We start from the raw sequence: 27,789 nt of genomic DNA, 5'->3' as shown, positions 1-27,789 counted from the left end.
CTACAAAGATGTAATATAAAGTAACATTACAACAGAAAGCATTTTTGACATAAAATACCTGGGAATAGTTAGTTACCTCACATAAAGTAGAAGCAGCTGAAAATGCTTGTATTACTAAAAAAAGATTTGCAAAGAAACCAAGCAATTAAAGAACCCTTGAAAAATTATGAAAAATCAGAAGAAAGTCACAGAGAGTGAAGACTGGAGGCTGATGACAGAGTGAGCCTACCTCAACACTTGTGTTCACGTAGGGTCTGTACACACTTCTCATCCACAGAAGCTTCACTTGTAAAAGCCAAGTGGCAGAAACAATCACCGCCAGGTGAACGACAGTGGTCTCCGTGGCACATCCACACCATAAAATACTCCTGGAGCAAAAAAAGGCTGCTTGATACACCAACAGGAGTCGACCTCAAGACCCTTACGGTGAAGCTAATACTAAAAGGTCACATGGCTTCAGCAGTGTAGTGCGAGCAATGCTGCTGCCTGGGACGCTGGCACTGCACATGAATGGGTTTTAGTCCCACCTGCTCTCCTTCTGATCTCGCTCCCTGCTAACGTGTCTGCAAGGTAGCAGACAAAGGCCCAAGTGCTTGAGTATCACGTGGTATCAGGTGGGATACCAGGATGGAGTTTCAGGCTGCTGGCTTTGGCCTGGCCCAGACCTGGTCACTGTGGCGAATTAGGGACTGAACCAGGGGATGGAAAGTCTGTCACTCTGCCTAACAAATAAATATATTTAAAAGGTCGTGTTCCTTTTTTTAAAAAAAAAAATTATTTTATTTTTATTGCAAAGTTAGATATACAGAGAGGAGGAGAGACAGAAAGGAAAATCCTCCATCCAATGATCACTCCCCATGTGGCTGCAATAGCTGGTGTTGAGCCAATCCAAAGCCAAGAACCAGGAGCTTCTCCCGGGCTTCCCACACAGGTGCAGGGTCCCAAGGATTCGGACCGTCTCCTCTACTTCTTTCCCATGCCACAAACAGGGAGCTGGATGGGATGCAGGGCTGCTGGGACTAGAACCAGCACCCATATGGGATCCCAGTGCGCTCAAGATGAAGACTCCAGCCACCAGGCTACCATGGTGGGCTCCCTTTAATGATTTCATCTATATATGGCATGGTTGAAATGACCAAATCACAAATAATTAGTGGTAACTTAGGATTAGGAATGGTAGAGGAAAGTGGGAATTATCATTAGGAAAAGATAAACTGGGAGCTGGCATCGAGGCACAGGGAGCAAAGCCATGCCTGTGACAACAGCATCCTATACAGGGATCTGCTCCACTCCCGACCCAGCTCCTTTCTGGTGGCCCAGGAAAAGCACAGCAGGATGGCTCAAGTGTTTGGGTCCCAGCTGCCCTGTGGGAGATGAGCGCTCAAGTGTTTGGGTCCCTGCTGCCCTGTGCGAGATGAGCTCCTGGCTCCTGGTTCTGATCTGGTGGTTGTGGTCATCTGGGGAGTGAACCAGTGACGGAAGATCTGTCTCTTCCTGTCTCTTTACAAGAAAGAAAAGAAAAAACAAAAGTGAAAGCCCTGTGGGGATGAACGTCTTCATTACGGGAGTGTTTATACTAACGTGCACACATCATACAATACCAGACAGGCATACACACACGTTGTACCAATGCTGATCTTCCGGGGAGAGACCGGCTCATGGGCACAGGAGGCCTCTTTGCATTATCTTTGCAACTTTTCATAAATCTGCAGTGATTTCAAAGTGAATTCCCTAAAAGTTTCATGATGGTGTGCTGGGGAGAGTGGGGGAAGAGGCGAGAGGGTGGGGAGAGAAAATGAAAATATAGCCAGGAAAAAAGATACAAAATATAGTTCCAACTACAGAAGAGATTAAGGGGTATAACATACAAAGTTCAAAGGTTATAAGTCTGAAAATTTAGGGTGAATATTCTACTTTGGGGCTTTACTATAATAATAAATATTATTATTTATTATTTTTATATGAGTTGTTTTTGATAATCACATAGGGTTTGTTACTGAACTTCTTGGAAACTCCAGATGATAGAATTCCTAGTGTCCACAGGAGTACTATGTGTGTGTATGTGTGAGACAGTAATGTCCCCTTCATTGGATCTTAAAATTTTTTCAATAAAAATTTTTTTAATTTAATTTTTATTTTATTTTATTTATTTTTATTGGAAAGTCAGATATACAGAGAGGAGGAGAGACAGACAGGAAGATCTTTCGCCCATTGATTCACTCCCAAAGTGACCACAACTGCCAGAGCTGGGTCTATCCAAAGCCAGGAGCCAGGAGTGTCCTCCAGGTCTCCCATGAGGGTGCAGGGTCCCAAGACTTCAGGCCATCCTCAATTGCTTCCCCAGGCCACAAGCAGGGAGCTGAATGGGAAGCAGGACCGCTGGGACACAAACCAGCGCCCACATGGGATCCTGGCACATGCAAGGTGAAGACTTTAGCTGCTAGGCTGCCACGCTGGGCACAGATCTTAAGAGCTTAAGATTAATTCACCAGGTCCATCTACGTCCTCATGTGGCTGACAGATACAAAAGCTATCAAAAAACATGAGGAAATCGAATCAGCATTATTTTTAAAAATACAGTTCAAACAAGATACACTCCAACAACAACAAAAAAAACAGTTTGGCAACAGAAAATCTTCAACGAAATCCATTACATTAAATCAAACAAAAATCACACTTATATTAGTTGCTGGCTAAAAAAAGAACCTGAAAAACAAAGGAGAGGAAAAAAAAATCTGTTACGTGAAAGAAAAACTGAAGTAAAATATTAAAAGAGTGATGCTAAATCAATTAAAGGCATTCATTTGCCACAGTAAAAAAAAATACATAGAAAGGCAAAATACTGTAAGATCAGAAACAGCTAAAATTCTTTGTTCTCATATATTAATATGAACCTAGAAAATCAAAATCACTAAAAAGATTAGCACTAACAGCATATTTGGTAAGATGTTTATAATAAAAACAAACACTAATTCTTTATTTCTTAAGCATGGAAATGGCTAAAACTACATCAGACACTGTAATAACAAAATATGATGATAAACTACCTAGAATTACATTCACAAATATAGCTTGAGGGTCAATATGAAAGAAACTCTAAAATTTTATTAAGGGACATAAAATAAGAACTGAGTTAAGTGGAAAGACACACTACGTTTCTGGATGAGAACTTTTTAAAACGTCACTTTCATAAATTAGTACATAAATTTAACATAGCTCCTGTGAGAATTCCAGAAGACTTTATTTTGTAATTGGTAAAATGATTGCCAAAAGAGTAGCTGTGAAAAAAAGTGAGGGAAAACCCCGATTTGTAAATTCAAAGTTATGACTCTGGCTTAGGACAACACTGGTGTAACAACAGATGGGACAGTCAACAATATATGGAAACTTAACTCTTTAACTCGGGAAGCAGCCGTGATCCATCCAGTACCGTGGCCTCTTTATCTTCAACTATCTTTCCTTCCACACCACGCGAGGCGTGAGCACACACACCCTACTCCCAAATATCCATGTGAAGCGTATCTCTGCCTGCCTGACTTTTCAGATCCCATGAGAAACGCCCGGCCTATGGTTTGGGTTTCTTTTTCCTTTATGAATAATTTTTTTAAAGTGATTAAAGATTATTTTTACCTGAAAGGCAAAATTACAGATAGAATTACAGAGAGAGGTCTTGTACCCACTGGTTCACTCCCAAAATGCCCCCAAAGGGCTGGCACTGAACCAATCTGAAGACAGGAGCTACTTCCAGGTTTTCCCTGTGGGCACAGGGGTCCAAGGACTTCAGCCATTTTCCGTTGCTTTCCCAGGCAATAAAAGCAGGTAACTGGATTGCAGTAGAGCAGCTCAGACATTAACTGATACCCGTATGGGAATCTGGTGTTGCAGCAGAAGCCTAGCCCACTATATCACGGCACCAAACTAACAATTTTTACTGGCCGCACTTTCCTCTTGACCCAGTTCAGAGCTCTCAATTCATGTGCCCTGTCTGTTTACTTCCAAATAACTTACATATCTGTCTCCTAGATAATTAGGTCCCAGTTGTCTTTTCTCAAATGGTCTCCAATGAGTAATGATCTTGTTTTTCAGACAGATCACACCTCGGTAACCAAGAGGACACGAACATCCCTGCCCTAAACCTACTGGCCTGGTCCTATGTCCACATGCAGTTTCCCATCTGATACAGGGGACGGGCTCTCTGCTCCTCTCGGCGACCACTACCTCTGTCCACCACTCAAGAACTTCCACCCTGGGCCTGATGCTCAATGGCTAAATCCTCACCTTGAACACTCTGGGATCCCATACGGGTGCTAGTTCATGTCTCGGCTGTTCCACTTCCCCTCCAGCTCCCTGCTTGTGGCCTGGGAAAGCAGTCAAGGACAGCTCAAAGTTTTGGGACCCTGCACCTACATGGGAGACCCAGAAGGAGCTCCTGGCTCCTGGCTTCAGACCAGCTCAACTCTGTGGGGAATGAACCAGCACAAAGGAAACCTTTCTCTCTGTATTTCCTTCTCCCTGTAAATGTTTTCCAATAAAAACATATCTTCTTAAAAAAAAACTATCAGTTTCCCTTCTAACTAGTAACTCTCCCACTCTCCGTCACGTCATTCCCCAAACCACACACACACAATCATGGATCATCTCCAAGCCTGTCTGCTCCAGGATGCAGAAAGGATGTGCCCTCTGCTCCCTGGTCACCCTTCCTGACTCTTCCCACCTACTCCCTCCTCTTCCATCTCTCCAGGTCACAAACTGCCTCTGTACTCCCAAATCAAAAGCTGTCTCTTTTCTGTCAACTCCAGTACTAGGCGGTAGCACCTAAAACTCTTCAGGCTTGAAACAGCTGTGAAAACATGCTAAGTCACCAGCACTGAGTACCGGGGTTTCTTCAGGGGGAATGGTAAAGTATGTTAACACTATGGTAATATTGCCTGGCGAGGATTCTGTGATTTAACGTGTGCTAAGCGCTTTGAAAATGCTTGGCACAGCATAAGCATTCAGCAAGTATTGGCTGGTAGCACTAGAGATGTTCCCTTCCTTGAACATTTTTTGTCTCCCATCTGCCAGTTGAATTCCCGAGTACCTTATGGTCCTGGTTTTTCTAGCAACCCCTTTTTGGCATCCTTCACTGACTCCTTCTAGCTGTCTAAATAGCAAAAGATCCTCAGACATATTAGCACTTCCCTCTTTTCTACAGACATGTCTTCTTCCTCAGGGGCTCTACGGCTTCCTCTACGGCTTTTAGTTTCATCTGTGCTGACAAATTTCAACTTTCCAGGTCACTCCTCTTCCCTTGTGGCCTAGACTCTAATACTCCTTTCAAGATTTCCATTTGGCAACTAAACTTCAGTAAGTCCAAATAATTTTCCTCCCTCAACCTGTTACCCTCTGTAAAAGCATCCACTTGCTTTGCTTTCTTTATTCTCATCTTTCACATCAAGCCCATTTTCTGCATGTATCCTTGAAACAGGTTACTTTGTATCAACTCTTGTTTTAAGACTGACTGTAAGAGAGGCAAGATGGCGGCATAGGGTAGACACGTTTGATAAGACGGAGAATCTTTAGACAGGGTGAAGTACAGTAAGTAGATTACAGGGAAAAATAGAGTTCAGGCAGTAAGCAGGGGGTACCTGGAGACCCCCTGGACACAGGGAAGCTGCGGCAATGGGACAGCAGTGTTGCAGTGCACCGAAAAACCCACTAGCAGCCGGTGAGCGGCAACTCAGACCCTGGCGATCCAGGTTCCGGCGATCCAGGTTCCGGCAATCCGTTTCCAGCACCAGCCAGACATACAGCAGTGGCCTCCACACAGCTCTTGTGACCACCAGGAAGGAGCCTGGGTCTGCATGGGGAGCTAGGGAGGCGAGTGCAGTCTGGAACCTGACAATCGAGCTGGGTGATTGGGACCAGCCACAGGCGGAGAAAGAGTAAGAGACTCACGGCACCATCTTGTGTGGAGAAGCGGAACACGGACTTGACGGAGCGGCACAGAGGAGGCTCATTTCTGGCTGATCACACAGAACTGATCCAAGTGGGGAGGGTAGCACCAGCTTCGCTCCCTGCAGGGTCGGTGTGGTCCCTGGAGCTGAAAGCCAGCAGCCACAATTCTCCAGCAGCATCCCACCTGGCGCCATCTCAGGTAGCAGGGCAGCAGGTGTGGACCCGAAGTGAAGGTCCAGAGTGGGCGTGTTACTAGCTAATTGCACTGAGCTGAGCCCACAGCACCAGCCTTGCAGCTTGTAGGGTCTGTGAGGTCCCTGGAGCTGATGGCCGACAGCCCCCGATCACTGTTCGTGCCCTTACAGGTGCCATCTTGGACACTGAGGCAAGTACTCCAAACACTGATAAACTGCAAGAGGAGGAGTGGTAAACTGCGCATGCACTAATTCAGCAGCTCTCAGATATCAGTGCCACAGGACCAGACACTGTTACAATGAAGGGAGGACAGCTGAGCTGCCCAAGAACTAAGCTGGGAACAAAATCACCACCATCTTAAAGCACTGCACAAGCCCCACAGAACAAACAGTCCCAACAAGGCAAGCCATCAACTCCACCCAAAATAACTCCAGGAGGTACTCAGACTTATTGGCCAGCAGGGGGAGACAAGATCAGTACTGCCTACAACTTCAGTGCCACGGACAAAGCAATTATTCAGGACAGCTGTGTTTTCCAAATCCAGGGCACTGACTGAACATAAAGAATCAACTTGTAGACCTGCAGGTAATACACCTTAGAGATGATTTCGTCAACCAGATTGGCAACTACAAAAGGTAAAAGAAAAGACAAAGACACCATGAATATTACTGAAGACTCTCCAACAAGGGAGCAAAAGCTTTGCCCACTCTCACAGTTAACTGAGGAAGACAGTGAGAAAATGGGGGACAAAGAACTCAGAAAACTCGTTATAAAGCTGCTGGTCAACAATTAGAAACACAAACAAGAGTTCAAAAAAGAAATAGCAGTAATAAATCAAATTAAGGCTGATACATCAGAAATTAAGAACAATAGAGCAAATTAAAAATATAGTGGAGAGTCTCAACAATAGAATGAATGAGGCAGAAGAAAGAATTTCAGAATTAGAAGATATTTCCTGTCACCATGAAGAAGCAAACAAAAAGCTGGAAGCAGAGATGGGTCAAGCTAAAAAAAGTATCCAAGAATTAAAAGATATGATTAAAAGGCCCAACATTAGAGTTATGGGGGTTCCAGAAGGTGCAGAAAAAGAAGTTGGGATTAAAGGCATACTCAATGAAATAATAAAGGAAAACTTCCCTAGTCTGAGCAAATTGGAAAATAATATACAGGAGGGCTACAGAACTCCCAGAAGAGTTGACCAAAAACAAACTTCACCACGACACATGATAATCAAGCTCTCTTCAGTTGAACAAAAAGAAAAAAAATCCTTAAATATGCACGTGAAAAAACTCAAGAGACATATAGAGGAATCCCAATCAAACTCACAGCTGACCTTTCAGAGGAAACACTACAGGCCAGAAGAGAATGGAGTGACACATTCCAGATTCTAAAAGAAAAAAATTTTCAGCCCAGAATAACTTAGCCTGCAAAGCTCTCCTTTGTCTTTGAAAATGAAATAAAATTTTTCCACAATAAAGAAAAGCTTCAAGATTTTGTCTCATCTGAACCTATCCTACAAATGATACTCGAGGATGTTCCCATGAAAGAAAAAGAAATAGCAACCACCAAAAAAACAAAGGCAAATGTGGAGAATATCCCACTAAAAGGCTAACAGAAGACTCAATCATAGAACAATGCATTGCCAAAATGACAGGACCAAACTGCCCCTTATCCATAATAATGCTGAATGTGAATGGCTTAAACTCATCAGTCAAACGCCATAGATTAGAGGACTGGATCAAAAAACAAAACCCAGCTATCTGCTGCTTACAGGAGACACATCTGACCAACAAGGATTAGAGAAAATTGAAAGTCAAAGGATGGAAAAAGATATTCCAAGAAGATGGTAAGGAAAGATGTGCAGGTGTAGCCATTCTTATATCAGATGACATAGACTTTGATGTAAAGAGCATCAAAAGAGAAGAAGAAGGATACCACATAATGATCAAAGGAAGCCTTCAGCAAGAAGAGATCAGCATAATAAATGTTTATACCCCAAACGCCAAAGCATCTAGCTACGTGAAACAAGTATTAATGGGTTTAAAGGGAGAAATAGACTCTAATATGATCATAGTGGGAGTCCTTAATACCCCATTAACCCAAATAGACAGATCAAAAAACCAGAAACTCAACAAAGAAACAATGGAACTCACCCAAACTCTAGAGCAAATGGACTTAGTTGACATCTATCGAACCTTTCATTCTACAGACAGAGAATACACTTTTTTTCTCATCAGTACATGGAACTTTCTCCAGAATTGATCATGTTATAGGTCATAAAACAAGCCTCAGCAAATTTAAAGAAGTTGAAATCATACCATGCACCTTCTCAAACCACCAAGGAGTGAAGCTTGAGACCAAGAATTGGAAACACCAAGGAAGACTTACAAACATATGGAGGCTGAATAATATATTACTAAATGAGCAATGGGTTAGAGAGAAAATCAAAGGGGAAATTTAAAAATTGCTTGAAACAAATGAAGACATCAACACAACATATCAAAACTTATGGGACACAATCAAGGCGGTGCTAAGTTCATCTCAATCAGTGCTTATGTCAAGAAACTAGAAAAGCACCAAGTAAATCAGCTAACCTTACAGCTGAAGGAACTAGAAACACAACAAGCAATCCCAAGATTAGTAGCAAAAAAGATAACATCAAAATAAGGGAGGAAATAAACCAAACAGAGACCACGAGAACTATACACAAGATCGATCAATCAAAGAGCTGGTTCTTTGAGAAAATCAACAAAACAGACTCTCCACTAGCCCAACTAATCAAAAAAGGGAGGGAGAAAATACACATCAATAATATCAGAGATGAGAAAGGAGATACAACAATAGATACTTCAGAAATACAACAGGAACTATTACCAGCAACTATATGTGAACAAATCAGAAGACCTAGAAGAGATGGGTAGATTTTTAGACACACACAATCCACTAAAATTGAATCAAGAAGCAATTAACAATCTAAATAGCCCAATAACATGCACTGAATTGAATCAGTAATTAAAGCCCTCCCAACCAAGAAAAGTCCTGGACCAAATAGCTTCACTGCTGAATTTTACCAAATGTTTCAAGAGGAACTTACCCCAATCCTACACAAGCTTTTTCAAACAATAGAAAGGGGGGCAATCCTTCCAAGCTCTTTCTATGAAGCTAATGTCACCTTAATACCAGAGCCAGAGAGAGACACAACAGAAGAAGAGAACTAAAGACCGATATCCTTGATGAACATAGATGCAAAGATCCCCAATAAAATACTAACCAACTGAATCCAACAACACATCAGGCAGATCATTCACCCAGACCTGGTGGGATTCATCCCAGGAATGCAGGGATGGTTCAACATCCGCAAAACAATAAATGTGATACATCACATCAACAAATTGAAAAATAAAAACCATAATGATCCTCTCAATAGATGCAGAGAAGGCATCTGATAAAATCCAACACCACTTCATGCTAAAAATCCTAAACAAGATAGGTACAGAAGGAACATTCTACAACACAATCAAAGCAGTTTACAATAAACCCAATGCCAGCATCATACTAAATGGGGAAAGACTGGAAGCCTTCCCACTAAAATCTGGAACTAGACAGGGATGTCCACTCTCACCACTACTCTTCAATATAGTTTTGGAAGTTCTTGTCAGAGCATTAGGCAAGAAAAAGCAATTAAAGGAATACAAGTTGGAAATGAGGAATTAAAATTATCGCTATTTGCAGATGACATGATTCTCTACAATGGAGAACCAAAAGACTCAGTCAAGAGACTACTGGAACTCATAAGAGACTTTGGCAGGGTAGCAGGATACAACATTAATGAACACAAATCGATGGCACTAGTGTACACAAACAATTCCATGGCTGAGAAAGAAATTCTAAGTACAGTTCCCTTTTAGAATAGAGGAGAGGAATCTTAAATACCTAGGAATTAAGCTAAGTAATATGTGAAAGACCTCTATGATGAAAACTATAAATCATTTTAAAAGGTAATAGAAGAGACCTTGAAAAGTGGAGAACCTTATCATGTTCTTGGATTGGCAGGATCAACATTATCAAAATGATCATATTATCAAAGCAATATACAGATTCAACACAATCCCAATAAAAATCCCATCAACATTCTTCTCAGAAACAGAAAAGACGATACAAAAGTTCATCTGGAATAACAAAAGACCATGAATAGCTAAAGCTGTCCTGAAAAATAGAAATCAAGCTGGAGGAATCACAATTCCAGACTTCAAGACATACTACAGAGCAGTGGTTATTAAAACAGTCTGGTACTGATACAGAAACAGAGAAGAAGATCAGTGGAATACAATAGAAACACCAGAAGGGAACACACACATGTATAGTCAACTAATCTTTGACAGGAAAACTGAAAACTATCCAGGCAAAAATCCTGGTCTATTCAACAAATGCTGTTGGGACAACTGGATAGCAGCATGCAGAATTAAGAAGCAAGACCCATACATGTCACATTATACGAAACTTAGCTCTAAATGGATCAAGGATGTAAATCTACACCCAGAAACCATCAAACTATTAAAAGAAAACATAGGAAACACACTCCAAGATATAGGAACAGGGAAAGACTTTTTAGAAAAGATACCAAAAGCAAAGGCAATCAAATTCAAAATGAACAAATGGGACTACATCAAACTAAAAAGCTTCTGTACAGCAAAGGAAACAATTAACAAAGTGAAGAAACAACCAACAGAATGGGAGAAAATTTTTGCATACTGCAGAAGTGATAGGGGACTAATATCCAGGATCTACAAAGAGCTTCAGAAACCCAGGGATAGTAAACAAAACAAAAACAAAAACAAAAACAAAAAACAACCCTGTAACAAAATTGGCAAAAGAAATGAACATTTTTCAAAAGAACAGATTCAAATGACTAACAGACATATGAAAAGATGCTCAGAGTGCCTAGCCATAAGAGAGATACAAATGAAAACCATGTTGAGGTACCACCTAAATCCAGTGAGACTGGCCTACATTCAGAACTCAACTAACAACACCTGCTGGCATGGATGTGGGGAGAAAGGCACCCTCCTTCACTGCTGGTGGTAGTGTAGGCTAGTACAACCAGAATGGTAATCAGTATGGAGAGTGCTCGGAAAATTGCAAATAAACCTGCCATATGACCCAGCTATCCTGCTCCTAGGAATATACCCAAAAGAAGTGAAATTTGCATGTGAGAAGGGGATTCGTAATCTATATTTACAGCAGCACAATCTACAATAGCAAAGACATGGAAACAATCCAGATGTGCATCCAAGGGCTGGGGTGGCTAGACGGACAGGCACTTAGCAACATCCATGAGGGCTGGATAGTTGAGTTGGTTGGAGGGAACTGTTTCAATGCCCATTGACAGGTATGGGAGCCAAATGGGAAGCGGGACAGACTGGACTAGTCTGCTATACATACTGGCAGGCCAGGGTGGGGGCGGGCCTGGTGGGGGTTATTGTGGCCCGCCCCGACTGGGCTGCAGCCCCCACTGGTTGATGAAAGGGTCGAGTACGTGCTGGGCAGAACCAGGCTGGACTGCAACACCCATTGGTTCCAGTGGAAGTCAGGACTGAGAGCAGAACCAACCCAGCAATTGCAACCACCAGCTGATCGTGGCGATGGACTTTGCCGGGCCCTATGCTTACTAGAACATACAAGAATCTGATCTGGGAATATCTCAAAGTTTCTTTGGAGATCTCCCCAGTCGAACTGCTGGACTCAGAACCCTAGCCAAGAAAAGACAGAGGACAGAATAAATCAATCAACCACCTCAGCTATATGTTGGGTAGCGAAATACTGGGCAAATGAAGACTTTATGATGAACTGTGACAATCAGTGGATTCTTCAATGACCTCATCGAGCTGGGAGTGGTGAGATTGGCAGCGATTCATAACTAGAGAACTATTAAAACCACTTGAGCAAGTATCTCAGAGCATGCCCCACATCCGGGACTTTGGGCGGGTGCGAAACTGGGTGGGGCTTCCCCCTCAATATCCCCCTTTACCTCAGATACATGAAGGAAACAATATGGACATAAAAGTCTTACCCACTTCCCTATAGTTCCTGAACCTTTATACCGTAATTAACTATGTAAAGAATAAAAATAAATAAAGTTTAAAAAAAGAAACTGTAGTACATCTACTCTGTGGAATATTATTCAGCTATTAAGAAGAATGAAATTATTCTATTTACAACCAGGTGGTCCCAACCAGAAACCATTATGCTCAGTGAAATGAGTTAATCACAAAAGAACAATCACCATATATTCTCTCTTAAACAAGGAAACCAACATGGAAAGTGCAACTCCAACAGTTCAATCCATACTGCTTTTTAATTCTTTGCTTTTTTGGCTGTATCCCATGTGTTTTGATGTTTTTATTTCAGTTTGGTTCCTTCCAAATCATCTCTTTCCTCTAGTTGAATTCATCACGTGCTCATGAATTATATTATGGCATCATTTTACCCAAGAGACTTCTGTGTTTCCTTTTTGTCACACATGTGTTGGTTACTCAGTGGCATGTTATTTTTTCAAGGTGCTATAATTTGTTGTTGTTGTGGCTGTTCTAACTCATACCGATTGTTGACCTTGTTTCATGGCTTCTCACTTATGGTAATGTATAGTGATGGAGTACTTGGGTCTATCGTATACAGACATGGGGGTACAATGAAACATGCATCCCTGTATGCAGACAAAAGATGAATTCCCAACAAAACTGTTGGACATGTGTAGACGATGGGACGCTGGACTGTCTGACATTGTCTGTACCAACAATGTCGGGTACACTTAAATAAGAGACTGATAGAATTATGATTCCTTATGAAGGACTACACTATTGTAACAAAATGGGAAAAATCTGATAGGGGTGGGAGTTTGGGGAGTGGGAATCCCAGCCTATACAAAAATGTACCACATAATTCAGAATTCAAAATAAAAATTAAAAAAAAAGAATTACAATAAAAACAAAGACTGAGTGTAGCCCAAGTGTTCGAGCTTGTTAACAGTGTGGCAGTGTGGGAGGCAGTGGGACCTCTAGGAGATAGGACCTCTGAAGGAGTTCCCTTTGTAAGGGGTGAAGGCAGTCCTCAGTGAGCTAAACCCTTCCTATCTAGCTGTCACCATGTCTTCTCTTTCCAACTTCAGAAACTGAGCTAAATAAATCTCTTCCTTTAACGTATCCACTTCTAGATGTGTCAATACAACAACAGAAAACAGACTAAACACACCATTCCTAGTCCAAGGCACCAGGGTGCTTTAGTCAGGGCTTTTAATTTTATTTCAAAAGCCAGAGAGGAAACAGATAAAAAGAGACAGATCCTGTACCTGTTGGTCCACTTTCCGGGGAGCTGGAGTAGCCAGTGTCGGGCCAGGTTGAAGCAAGCAGCCAAGAGCTTCTTCCAGATCTCCTACATGGGGATTAGGGGAACACACACTTGGGTCATCTTTCCAGGCCATGGCTTGACCTGTGGAGCTACATTCTGGGCCCTAGCCTTCCTTAGGATTTTGCAACAATGTTCTTATAGATTTCTGCTTCTATCCTTATTCCTGATTATTAGGGAAGCAATTTTTCAGGGGAAATATGTTATTAGACCACATTACTTCTATAATAAAATTGGCTAATTATGTTCTTCACTACCTACAGAAATTTTTCTGGGCTTGCGGATAATCTAGATTGCATAAGGGGACTTCAAAAAATTTGAGGAAAATGCATTAATCTCCTTCAGTGGTTTCCTAGCTTGCTTTATAATTACCTATGACCAGGTGACTCTACTCCAAGAGAAATATCATGTAAGCCTTATGGAGTGTCCCTGAAGAGTGCTGACCAAGGGAAGCACTCCCTCTGTCTCACCCTCTTTGCCAGGAGGATTGCGGACAGGATAAAGGGAGCTCCACAACTATGCAGCCCACTGAGACCAGGAAAACGGATGCCTGAGGACAGGACTGGCCAGTGCAGCTCACAGTCCTCACTTTTATCAAGTGAAAAAAAAATTCCAACAGGTTAAGTCACTATTCTGGATTTCTGTGCTCTATAGCTAAACCTAACCCTAAATGATACAGCTCCTCTGCTGCAAGCTCTGTAGGGACTTTTTGGTACACTGGACATGAAATCCAAACTTGAGCAAAGTGTCTAGGAAATGTTGGTGGTCTGACCATTCGTATTAAGTTCCTCCCCAAGCTTGCCAGGCTTGGGCCGCACAGACAGTATCAGCCTGGTGTCCAACACATCCTACACCAGGGACGCTGGTTTCTAAGACCACTGCAGAACAGGGTCTCAGCTCAAACAAGGCTCAGACAGGAGTTGTGGAGCCCAACTACGTGTCTGGCCCAGTTTCTGTGGTCTATTTTAAGTCCTTACTATTGCTTGAAAATCAACCAAAATTTTCTGCCCACTACATCAAGTAAATGAGGGTATTGACTTTAATCACCAGTTTATTCCTAAGACTTAGTTATGTCTGGCAAATAGGAGGTATGAAATAATCTCTCTTTAATATATATGTGAATTATGGCATCTGTATTTAAGGGAAATTTTTTTTTAAGATTTATTTTTTTTGTTGTTGTTGTAAAGTCAGATACACAGAGAGGAGGAGAGACAGAGAGGAAGATCTTTCAGACACTGATTCATTCCAAGTGGCCACCATAGCCAGAGCTGAGCTGATCTGAAGCCAGGATCCAGGAGCTTCTTCCAGCTCTCCCACATTCCAGTTCCAAGGCCTTGGGCCGTCCTCGACTGCTTTACCAGGCTATAAGCAGGGAGCTGAATCGGAAGCGGGGCCGCCAGGACCAGAATCGGAGCCCATATGGGATCCCAGCACATCCAACGTGAGGACTTTAGCTGCTAGGCTACCGTGCCAGTCTCAGAAAATTTTTAATAATCTTGCCAGCAAACTCTGCTATCAGCCTGGAAGAAAATAATAATCTTCAAAACACCATAAATACAAATAAGCCAAGACGAATGATTTTTTTTTTGTTTCAATGTAACATAAAAACAGATACACTAACAGCAAAACTATGTAATAGTAAGAGAAAATTTACAGAACTTTTTTTTCACTCTTGGGATCAGGTTGTTTTTAACTCAAAGGGGAATCTAGAAGCCATGAAAGGAAAGATGAATAGCCCTGTGCACAGAAAAATGAGGCAAAACAATTAAAAGTCAAATGACTGTCCTGACTTGGGAAAGTATTCCCAACACATGTTGGCTTTTTTGCCCTCTCAAGAATATATTAAGAATATACTAAAAATAAGTAACAGATGAAAAATGAAATAAACTAAGACTAGTGAACAGTTCTGAATGCTAGAATGCTTCTACATATTTATGCAAAATGGGAGAAAAGACAGAGGTCTCTAATGAATAAATGAGGAGAAAAAAAGAAGTCTAGAACATGCAAGTGGAATCCCTAAAGGAGGGTGGACACAGGCAAGCTGCCTGGGAGATGGGGTGCCACTCAGAACATCTCAGTCAATGCAGGAAGGAGTAACCCAACAGAACATGGGGTACTTCCTGGTCACAGGAATGTTCTGTACTACATGGCAGAGTATTTGCCCTGGCACATATTGATTAAAACTCATCACAATGCCTTAAAATGGATATAAGATATACCTCAATAACGATCTAAAAAATCCCCTAGTTTACCCTCTATATACATGAAAAGCACACAGATGTAAGGTGGTTTTTCACTGCAGCTTTATTTGTAGTCACAAAATGTTGGTATCATTCCCCGTCAAGCAGGCCAGCACACTGCAGCAACCCCAAGGCCGTATCGATCACGCAGGAACAAAGAGGTAGAGCCCCACCCACTGAGGACACCCAGAGTCATCTTTTAAGTTCATACTGGCAAGTTTAAAAACGAAACATTCAGAAGAGTATATATAGATTGCCTCAAGATAAACTCCAACCTGTCACTAGTGACTGTTCAGGGAGAGTGTACGGACAGAATTGGGGCAATGAGTGACTTCTTTGATAATAGCTTTTCACACAGACTAACTTTTCTTTTTAAAAAGATGTTTCTTTTTATTTGTTTAAAAGAAAAAACAACCCAGAGAAAGAATTTTCCATTTACTGGTTCACTCCCCAACATGCTCATGAATAGCTGGGGCTGTCCGGGGTTTAAACGTGCCAACAGGCCCTGAGGTCACCTCACCAGGGTGAGGCGGCTGTGTTCTTCAGCTGAAGAGCCACAGGAGACAAGCTGGTGAGGAATGTCCACTTCATTATGCACAAGTTATGAGTTTTAAAAGCTAAGGAAGGGGAAGGCAGGAGGGCATCTTCCGGCAAGCTCCCCGATCCACCAGACACTGTAATTGGCTACAAGGCATATCCATTTCCCCTGACCTTCTGGTCATGTCAGAGGTCATGCTCCACGTATATTTCCCTTGACCTTCTAGTCATTTTGGAGGTCACGTACCACGTGTAGGGCTAGAAGCTGTGCCTCATGTCATGGACAGGTAAGCAGTGAGGCGCGCCTACCAGGTAGCAGGATTCCAAGTCCTCGGGACTTCTTCAGCTGTCTGGCCAAGCATACTGGCAGAAAGCTGAACCAGAAGGAAAGCAGCTGGGACACCAACCGGTGTTCCCATATGGGATGCTGGGAGTAAGCCCCTGCACTGGCCCCAGAACCCTCGACTGGGCAATGTGCTACAAAACCTGGTGGGATTCTCAATGGGTGCCTCTGATTACAAATCCGTACATCATTTATTTCCAGTTCACTTTTCCAGGGACTTACTGCCTGACTTAAATGGACAAAAAAATAATGTGAAAAAGTAGAAAGAAAACAGGCAGAGCAGAGCCTGCATGTTAAGCCATGGCCTGTGATTCCACAGCCCATACGAGCAACAGTTCAAGTCCTACCTGCTTTACTTCTGATCTAGCTCCTGGCTAATATGCCTGGGATACCCTGGGAAAACGGCCCAAGTACTTAGCTGGAGTTCCTAGCACATGGATGTGGCCTGGCTCAGTCCTGGCCTTCACGGCCATTGGTGGAGAGTGAACCAGTAGATGGAAGGTCTCTTTCTAGCTCTCCCTCTTCCTCTGTAACACTGCCTTTCAAATAAATCTAAAAAAAAAAAAAAAAAAAAAAAAAGGAAAGGAAAGGAAACATGGACACATGGTGTGAGAAGCTGAACCCAGATAAATGATTTGATGTTTTCCCAGAAACTTTTAAAGTTGTAAAAAAAAAAAAAAAGAAAGAAAGAAAATGTTGCACTTCCTCCCCGTGAATTATAAAAACCCGAGACACAGTGATAAGGGAAACGGTCCTCCCACCGCTCACCTGATCCTGATGAAGGTGATGAGAGCACTCCTGGGCTTCAGCACTAAGAAACAGAGCCTCCAGAGGTGAACTGGCCCAGGTGGGCACAGTAACTGAGCTGAAATTAGGAGTTCTACCTCACTTCAATAGACCACACCTAACCATGTGCCACCCTCAATTCTAGCCAACTTTTCACAAACTGCTAATCTCCATTAAAAAAAAAAAGATTTACTTATTTTTATTGCAAAGTCAGATAGGAGAGAGGAAGATCTTCCATTCAATGATGTACTCCCCAAGTAACCGCAACGGTCAGGGCTGCACCGATCTAAAGCCAGGGGCCAGTAACTTCCCCCAGGTCTCCCATGTGGGTGCAGGATCCAAAGGCTTTTGGCCATCCTTGACTGCATTCCCAGACCACAAGCAGGGAACTGGATGGGAAGCTGGGCTGCCGGGACTAGTAACGGTGCCCATATGGGACTCTGGTACATTCAAGGCGAGGACTTAAGCTGGCAATCTACCGAGCCAGGTCCTAATCTCCATTTTTAAGTTACAGAAAATGACAGTATTCTTACCAATCTTTTGAAATTTCGCAAAATTATGACATTAACAACAGCAACAATAACAAAACACAACAGCCCAATCTCACTGTGACTATACAAGAAGGAAATCGGAAATAGACACTGCGGCGAGTGTGGAGAGCTGAACGGCGTGGTGATCCAGGGGCCCCAGAGTTGCCAGACACTCCCCGAGCTCAGTCTCAGCCACTTGTCAGAGAACTATCCCAAATACACCAGAGAAAACAAATGCCTGCAATTTCTGCTACATAAACATAACGGTTAAGATTACAAGCTATGTATTTTTTGAATTTTTGAATTATGTAATACAATTTTGTATAGACTGGGATTTCCCCCCCCAACTCCCACCCCCGACAGATTTTCTCCATTTTACAACAATGGTATAGTCCTTCACAAGGAATCATAATTCCATCAGTCTCTTAACTAAAGAATTCCTAGTTTAAACCACCAAGTACCCAATTAAACAAAGTGACTAGGTTGCCGGATAGACTTAGAAGTCTATAGTTTATCCTTACTAGTGACAGACTTTACTTCAACTTATTTTGTTTGAGCTTAATATTGTCCCATACACACACAGCAAATGTTGGGGCAAGGAGGAGAGATACAAGGGAGGGGAGGAGGAGGAAGAGTGAAGGGGGGAGAGAAAGATGAACGGCTCAGTCCATTCACTGGCCCACCTCCCAAATGCCCGCAATAACCATGACTGGGCAGGCCTGAAACAGAGGCCAGGAGCTCCACTTGGGTCTTCTAAAGCCGTGGAAGGAAACCAAGTACTAGAGCCATCACCTGCTGCCTCCCAGGATGTGCACTAGCGGGGAGCTGGGACTGGGAACCCAGCGAGGCTCAGAATCCAGGCAGTCCACAACATCGGGGGTGGTGACCCAGCAGTACCCTAGGCCAAATGCCCGCTACGGCACAGATTCTGAACCTGGAATAACCTATATTCTAGCTACACTGGAAAAAAAATCCTAGAAATAATTTTTAATTTTTTTATAAACTTCTATTTATTTGTTAATACAGGCAGAAAGAGAAACAATCACTGAGTAAACTCCATTCACTGGCTCACTCCCCTGGAGCCCAGAGCAGCCCTCTGGTTTGGACCAAAGCAACTGAACCACTGTCTCACAGGTGGTGGTAGGAGTCCAGTCCCCACACTGTCACTGCCACCTCTCAGCAAGCTAACTTCAGGTGCCGGAAGCAGGCATGGAATCAGGGCCCACAGATGTGGGCTGCAGGCATCTTATTGCCACGTCAAATGTCCAGCTCACCAGGTCTGATTTTAATAAAGTACCTAAAAAGAAAACTATACAAGCATTTTTCTTAAAAGACATAGAATATGAATACAAAAGATATCAAAGCATCCTAATGGCAAACCTTATTAAATGATCAGCTTTCTCAGACTACAGAAACACTGTATGATTTTAATTAAAATCCCAACTTCTAAACAAAGGAATTCAAATGACCATTTAAAACCTTAAATATGCAACTGTTTCAGACACAAAAGACAAGTCACTGAGTGAAGATGCAATAATGACAGGTTGGTGTCTACATCACAGCATAAAAAATCTCCTTCATATGAACACACTAAAAAAGCAGACCTCACAAAGCGAAACATCGGCAGGATAATCTTTAAGATGTTCATGTTTGTGAAGTGTTTGCCCATTTCCCGTGCCCATTTCTTGAGTGGCTTGTTTGTTTTGACATTTTGGTTGTTTTGTAGCTCTTTGTATATTCTGGAGATTAGCCCTCTAACACCTATGTCGTGTGAAAAAATGCTCAAGTTCCCTGGAAATAAGGGAAATCCAAATTAAAACATCAATGAGGTACCACCTAACGCCAGTAAGACTGGCCCACATGAATAAAAGCACCAACAACACTTGTTGGCGAGGTTGCGGGGAAAAGGGAACCCTACTCCTCTGCTGGTGGGGCTGCAGGCTGGTATAGCCTCTATGGAAATCAGTATGGAGAATATTCAAACAACTCAAATTCAACATACTGTATGATCCAGCAATAGCACTCCTAGGAATATATCCAGAACAATTATTTTATGAGAAACCAACATGCACTCCTATGCTCATAGCAGCACAATCAGTAATTGCAAAAACATGGAAACAACCAAAATGCCCATCAACAGAGGATTGGATAAGAAAGCTATGGTTCATCTACTCCATGGAATACTACTCAGCTATTAAAAAAAAACAAAATGCAGTTCTTTGTGGCCAAATGGGCCAAACTGGAAACCATAATGCTAAGGGAAATGAGCCAATCCCAAAAGGTTAAATACCACATGTTTGCCTTAATTTAAGATGATATGATGTTATGTATAACATGTTATGTTATGAATGTTATATGTTGTGTATAAACTAAAATTGAAATGTAAGTGAGGTGGTCACAGAAGGTGGCTAGGAACTCGCTTTTACTTTTAACATATTGGTTACTCATTACTATGTCAATTAATTCCATAATGATGTAAATTTTTGCTGATGGTATGTTGGAGCTTTCAATTGACTGGGATGATACTCTGCTGGCTCTGTCTTCAGACCAGAGAGGCTGTACCTAAGAAGCAGTTGAACTTGACTGGACAATGAGATGCTGGACTCTATGTTTGGTATATGCTTGCAATGGGGGAATCTCAACTGAACTTGAGCTGTGGTTATGCAACAAGGTGGAGGAATCCACCATGGTGGGAGGGTTTGGGGAGGGGTGGGGAGAACCCAAGTACCTATGTAACTGTGTCACATAATACAATGTAATTAATGAAGTAAAAATAATAAATAATTAAAAAAATAAATAAATAAAATAAAATTCATTATAACACAGAATAAAAATTATGCAGTTATATATTTGGATTTGACATTCAGAGTCTTCAGAAGTTCTTAGAAAATGTACATCATTTAAAAAAGTGAAGATTTAAAATTACCTTTGCAACAAAATAAATTTGTCTTATAATTCAAAGAAAAAAAAAAAAAAAAGATGTTCATGTTTAGGGGTGGCTGCGGTGCCTTACAAGCCACAAAGGGTGTGGCCTAAGAACCAGAAACCATCAAAAAGCCACCATCAACTCTTGTGTTTTTCCAGGCCTCCAGCCAGTGGACAAAATCTATGGAACCATTCTGAGAAGGGCTTTTGAAAGGAGAAAGTAAACACACTGGATTAAAGAACAACTACGCTGAAATGTATGAACCCGCCTAAAATAGAAGGCCAAAGCGGGGTACATAAATCGCAGGCATTTCAGCTAGGACAACAGTCCTCAGCTCCCTGGGGATGGCTGGTGCTGACACAAATGGTTGTCTATGTGAATGAGACAGCTTCTTATCGGGCACCATAAACAGAGGCAAATTCCAAGTTATAGGAGTATTAAAATCTAAAAAGCTTATTACAGTTAAGAATAAAAGTTAAGATGCCTATTTAAGTACATACAATCTTCAGAGCTGGAGAATCCACAAGCCAAAAACTATAGGATAAAAAAAATTTTAGAAAAAGTCTTAGAGAGAATCAAGATGGCAGAATAGGGTAAGGACATGTTTAAATAGATGGAGACACATTAGCCAGAGTGAAGCAGAGAGGGCACATTCCAGGAAATAGGAGAGGACAGAACAACAGCAGAGGGGCACCTGGAGACTGACAGACACAGGAGAGCAGTGGACACAATGGTGTGGTGTTGCAGTGACTGATACTCCAGCGGCATTCAGCAAACAGTGATCTGAACTCCACCGGCAGCCAGAACTCCACCAGCAACAGGTGGGAAGGGATATTCACTGCATCTCAGGAGGTGAACCCAGACAAAGAACTGCTCATCCTGCTGGTCTGTTCGATCTGACCAGGAGCAGACAGAGAGCAGCAGATCTGAGATGGGCAGTGCAGGTACAATGTGGATTTCACAGCCCCATACACCCCCTAGAGACAAATTGGGCCCCATTTTGTGTAGGGAGACAAAGGCTATGGGACAGGACTGATCACCAACAACTTAGCTATTTAGGACAACAACTTTAGCTATTAGGTGTCTTTCTAATCTTGGAAACTGCTCAAACCAGAAATGGGAGAAAGGTTGCACAGACAACTGTACAGGCTCAACACGGTATCACAGGAGGTGGAGAGTGGTGAGCCAGGAGCTGGGGCTACGGAGACCATGGTGGAAAGCCTAACATAAGAACCCAGACCTGGAACTTGCTGGAGGGAGTGGCACAAGTGACTGCAAGCAAAGAGCCGTGTGCCAACTGCAATAAGTAAAATCGAATTGTAGACCTGTGGGTGACACAGCTTAGAAACCTGCCCCAGGGAGAAGACTCCGCTAACCAGAAGTACAATGACCAAGAGCAAAAGAAGACACAAAGGCACAATGAATATTACTGAAGACTTCCCTGCAAAGGAGCAAGAGCTTTTGCCATCCTTAAAGTTAACTGAGGAAGACATCGAGAAAATGGGGGATACAGAATTCAAAACACTTTAAAAAATTTCTTCTCAACAAGAAGAAGCAAGGAATTTAAGGACTACGTCACACTAGAAATGAATCAAATGAAATCTGATATATCAGAAATGAAGAATACAGTTGAGTAGATTGAAAGTGCAGTGGAGAGCCTCCAAACAGAATGAAGGAAGCAGAAGAAAGAATCTCAGAGCTCGAGTAAATTTCCTGTCACAACGGGGAGACAAAAAGCTGGAAGCAGAGCTGAGTCAAGCTGAAAAAAGTATTCAAGAACCCAAAGACACTATTAAAAGGCCAAATATAAGAGTTATGGGAGTCCCAGAAGGTGCAGAAAGAGATGCTGGGTTTAAAAGACTATTTCATGAAAATATAAGGGAAAATTTCCCTAATCAAGAGAAAGAATTGGGAAACAACATCCAGGAGGAGCACAGAACTCTCAACAGGGTGGACGAAAAGTGATCGTCACCCAGGATAACGCACCAGCAAAGCTTTCCTTTGTCTTTGGAAATGAAACAAAATTTTTCCACAGTAAAGTTAAAACAATATGCCTCTTCCAAACTTGCCCTACAAATGATGCTTAAAGATGTTCTCTAGACAGAAAGAAAAAAACAATAGCACCCACCCAAACCAAAGCCAAATGTGAAAAACTTCCCACTAAAATAACAACAGAAGACTAAATCAAACAATGAACAACCTATTGTTAAAATGACAGGACCAAATTACCCCCATTCATATTAACCCTGAATGTAAATGGTTTAAACTCATCAATAAAATGTCATATATTAGAATGGATTTAAAAATGAAACTCATCTATTTGTTGCCTGCAGGACACATATTTCATCAACAAAGATCAGTAGAAACTATCTCAAGGATCATGATTTTTTTCTGTTTAGTTTTATCTCTTCAAAATACTTTCTCATTAAATTCTTCAATGGGTTGGGGTAGGGGTAGGGGAAAGGGTAGGGGTAGAGGTAGGTCACACAGCAGCATAATTTTCTTCAAGAAGATTCTTGATTTTCTTTTTCATTTCTTCAGTGACACATTAGTCAGTAGCATGTTATTTAACTTCATGGCATTGTAAATTTCTATTTTTCTTCCTGTTGTTGACTTTGTACTGTGACTTTTCACTTACAGGGATGTACAGTAACTGTGTAATGCAGAGTATCATATCCAGATGTGAGGATACAATGCAGTATACATCTCTACTTCCAAAGATGGACTCCCAATGAAATTGCTTACTATGCCTTGACAATAGGATGCTGAATTGTCTCCCATTGTCCATGTCCACAATGATGGACATATGACTGTTTATGAAGAACTATACTATTGCAGTAACATAAGGAACTCGGGGGGGAGGGTACTTGGAGTGGGCGGAGAAGGGCAATCCCAGGGCTTATGGAACTCTCATAATTGATAGCAATCAATGATAATAATTAAAAATAAAAAATGATAATAAAAAAATAATTTTTTTAAAAAGTAAAAAACAAAAAGCCTTAGAAAGGGCCCAGCATGATGCCCTAGTATCTCAATTCTTGCTGTGCATGCCCTGACACCCCATATGGGTGCCAGTTCAAGTCCCAGCTGTTCCACTTCCCATCGAGCTCCCTGCCTGTGGCATGGGAAAGCAGCGGAGGAAGGCCCATATCCATGGGACCCTGTATCCATGTGGGAGACAAGACCCTGGCTTTGGATCGACTTAGCTCTGGCCATTGCAGCCACTTGGGGAGTGAATCAGTGGATGAAAGATCTTTTTGTCTCTTCTCTCTGTATCTCTGCCTTTCAATAAAAATAAATAAATCTTTAAAAGAAAAAAAAAGCTTTACAAGAATGTTTATTACACATATGAATTTAAATTAGTATCTAAACCACATAAAGAGCTCATGTAACTGATAATAAAAACCATAAACTACTGAATAAACTGGCAAAAGATATGAATAATCATTTTTAAAAAGCCAAGTCTAAATGCCCACAAAAATGAAAAGTAGTCTGCAGAAATTTCAAACTAAAATAATAATTATAATCAAGTTTCTGAGGCCACTGCCTGCAGTATTGGCATCCCAGATTGGTGCTGGTTCAAGTCCCAGGTAATCCACTTCTAATCTAGCTCCCTGCTAATGGCCTGAGAAAGCAGTGGAGGAGGATGGCCCAAGTACTAGGGCTACTGTATGTATGTGTGAGACTGAGAATAAGCTCCAGGGTCCTGGTTTTAGCCTGGCCCAGTTCTGGCTGCTGAGGCCATCTGGGGAGTCAATCAGCAGACAGAAGCACTCTCTCTGCGTCTCCCTTTCTATGTCTCTCTTCCTTTCAAATAAATGGATCTTAAAATAGAAAATTACATCTTAAAACTATCAAAGTGGCCAGAAGCTCTGAAGGCTGCTGAAACTGTGGAGGAAATGACAACCTCACATACTGCTAGTATAAACTTAAAATGCTACAGATGCATGTAATGTTATCAGCAAAATGGATCAAAGATGGACTCCGAATGAAATTGTTTACTATATCCTGACAATAGGATGTTGTACTGTTTGCCATTGTCCATGCCCGCAATGATGGACATACGACTGTGTATGAAGAACCATACTATAGTAATAATACAAGGGAAATCGATGGGGAGGGGAGAGAATTAGAGAGAGGGCAAGAGAAATCCCAGGGCCTATGGAACTGTATTCATAAAATGATAATAATAATAAGTAAAATTAAAACTAAAAAGCTTTGATCCATGCATCCAACTCCGATATTTATTAAAAATATGCATGTACAAGAGTGTTTATCCATTATGCTATTATCTCTAGTAGCAAACAGAGGAAACAAGCCCACATGTAGCAGGAGCATGGTGGCAGAAGAAGCCATAATATATTGATGTCTTGGAAGATCAATGCCACACAACCATTAAACGGATGCTGAATCAGGTGGGTTGGCTGGCCAAGACTTTCAGAATTTAGTTTTACGTAAGAAAAGCAACATGCAGACATAAATAAGAACCTGACCCTATTTTTATGAAGCACACAGTTTACATAGAAACATACATGAAATATCCGTATGGGCATATGTACATGTCTGCATATGACCATCGAGACTTGGAGAGAGGCAGCAAGCAGACCACACATGGCAGGCTGCAGCACTGGAGGCGGGGGAGCACGACAGGAAATTAAACAGAAGATCACAATACTTTATAAATCAAGGGATCCTTAAAATAGCACGCTTTAAGTTAACTCATTTACACAGTTTTCTGTGTATATACTCCTAATGAAACACATAAACATAAAGTTAATGTAAATAATTACTTAAGAGTAGTAGCTTTCCAACACATGGTTTACTTTTTCCTTCCTTTCTGCAAATAAACATTGACTGAACTTAATGTGCAAAGAAGTCCTATAAATAAGAAAACACACCCACCCACACAGCATGCATTCGGTTTTAAGGAAAAAAAAAAGTGAAACCAGCTTAAACAAAAAAGGAATTGATGGACTCACACATTGGTCGAAGTTCAGAAACAAACTTTGCTGTTTAGGGCCCAGGAGATCTGAAGTTCCAAACGCAGCAGAACTCCGCCCGAGCCTCCTCCCGGCCTTCGTGGCAGCACCAGAGACTGCGGGCTGTTCAGGAGGACAGCCTACAGCACCCCACCTCCGAGAAGACGTCTTCCATCATTCCTCAAGACGGCCCAGCAAACCTTGCGCCTCAGGTGCCTGCCAAGAGTGCGCAGGTTTTCCTGAACTGTTGATTACTTGGGGAGGGGCCCTTAAACCAAATTAGAAAGCTCAAAGTAACACCACTCACACCTCAAACTTGGCATCTGCGGCCGGGAGGGGCAGGGCAGCAGGCCAGTACCCAAAGAAAAGGCAGGCAGTGTGGGATCAGTAGGCAGTGTGGGATGAGTGAGAGCAGATGTTGGAAGGTTAATCACACAACACACAGGAGGTAGGAATTAAGGTAAATAATACAAGCATTCTGTAAGGTACTAAGTACTCAACCTACCCAGTGATCTAAAACAGTAAATGAAACTATATCAATTTGCAACTTACCAGGTTGAAAAATACACAGACCCTGTACCTGTACGCAGTAGATGGCTAATTGTTAAGGTGATAATTTTGTATGCCCTGCAGAAGATATAGAAATAACCAAATGGCCCTTGGCAGAAAAGAAAGGCTCCCTATTCCTGTTATGATGGACATTCCCACAGCTCTAAGACTTGGCTCTGTCAATCCGTGCTGTGATTGTTTCTGGCTAAACCAGGTGAAGTCTACAGTTTACTACCCACAGTAGGGCTCGAGGCAAATCAACAAGTCATTTATTTGAAAGGGATGTTTACAAAGAGAGGAGGAGGGAAAGAGAGAGAGACACCTTTTTACCAATACTTGTTCACTCCCCAAACGACTAGACCAAAGCCAGGAGCCAGGAGTTCCTTTTGGGTCTCCCACGTGGGTCCAGGAACCCAAGAACTTGAGTGTTGCTTTCTCAGGCTCATTTGTGGGGAGTCGGATCATGAATGCAACAGCTGGGTCTTGAACCAGCACTTATATGGAGATGCTGGTTCCACAGGCTGAAGGTTAACCTACTAAGCCACAGCATCAGCACCTAAAAAAGTCTTTCTCAACCTGATTAAATGCTTTTATTCCCTTCATGATATAAGAAACGTACATAATGGGGGGTGGGGGGAAGTCTCCTAAGCACTACAAGGAAATGGATCCCAAGGCACAGCAGCGTAATACTGAAATGACAAAGACTTCAGGATATAATACCTGAAGGACTACTGTCCCAGTTCACTAAACATATATATGCACTCCACTGTACTGAAAGATAACAATGACATTAGTGTCATCTTACAAGCAGAGTAAGTACTGGTATAAGAGCTATGTCAGCCCCTCAGTACACAACCATGTCACATCTCTTCAGTATGCAAACCATAATAAGTCAAAGCCAAGTCTAACTTCACTGCACTGATGTCAACACCAGGTGAAAGCTTGTAATTGCAATTCATTACTGTAAATGAAAACCTCTCCCCACATTTCATTTGGGGCAGAGAATGTTTCAAGGAGCTACAGTTGTGGCACAGTGCATTAAGCTGCCAACCGCAGACACCAGAGCCCCACATGGGTGGCACTTCAAGTCGTGGCTACTCCACTTCTGCTCCAGTTCCTTTAGACAACTGGGAAAGTAACAAAGACCAGACAGAAGCTCCTGGCTGCTGGTATTGGCTTGGTACAGCCCCAGTGGCTGCAGTCACTTTGGGGAGTGAAACAACAGCTGGAAGATCTTCTGCCCTTCATTTTGCATTCATTTTTATAAAGATTTATTTACTTTCATTGGAAAGGCAGATTTACAGAGGAGATACAGAAAGATCTCCATCCACTAGTTCACTGACCAAGTAATCCAATACAAAGCCAG

This window comes from Ochotona princeps, chromosome 10, assembly GCF_030435755.1.
Source record: "Ochotona princeps isolate mOchPri1 chromosome 10, mOchPri1.hap1, whole genome shotgun sequence".
NCBI lineage: Eukaryota > Metazoa > Chordata > Mammalia > Lagomorpha > Ochotonidae > Ochotona > Ochotona princeps.
Note: the sequence above shows the minus strand (reverse complement) of the source record.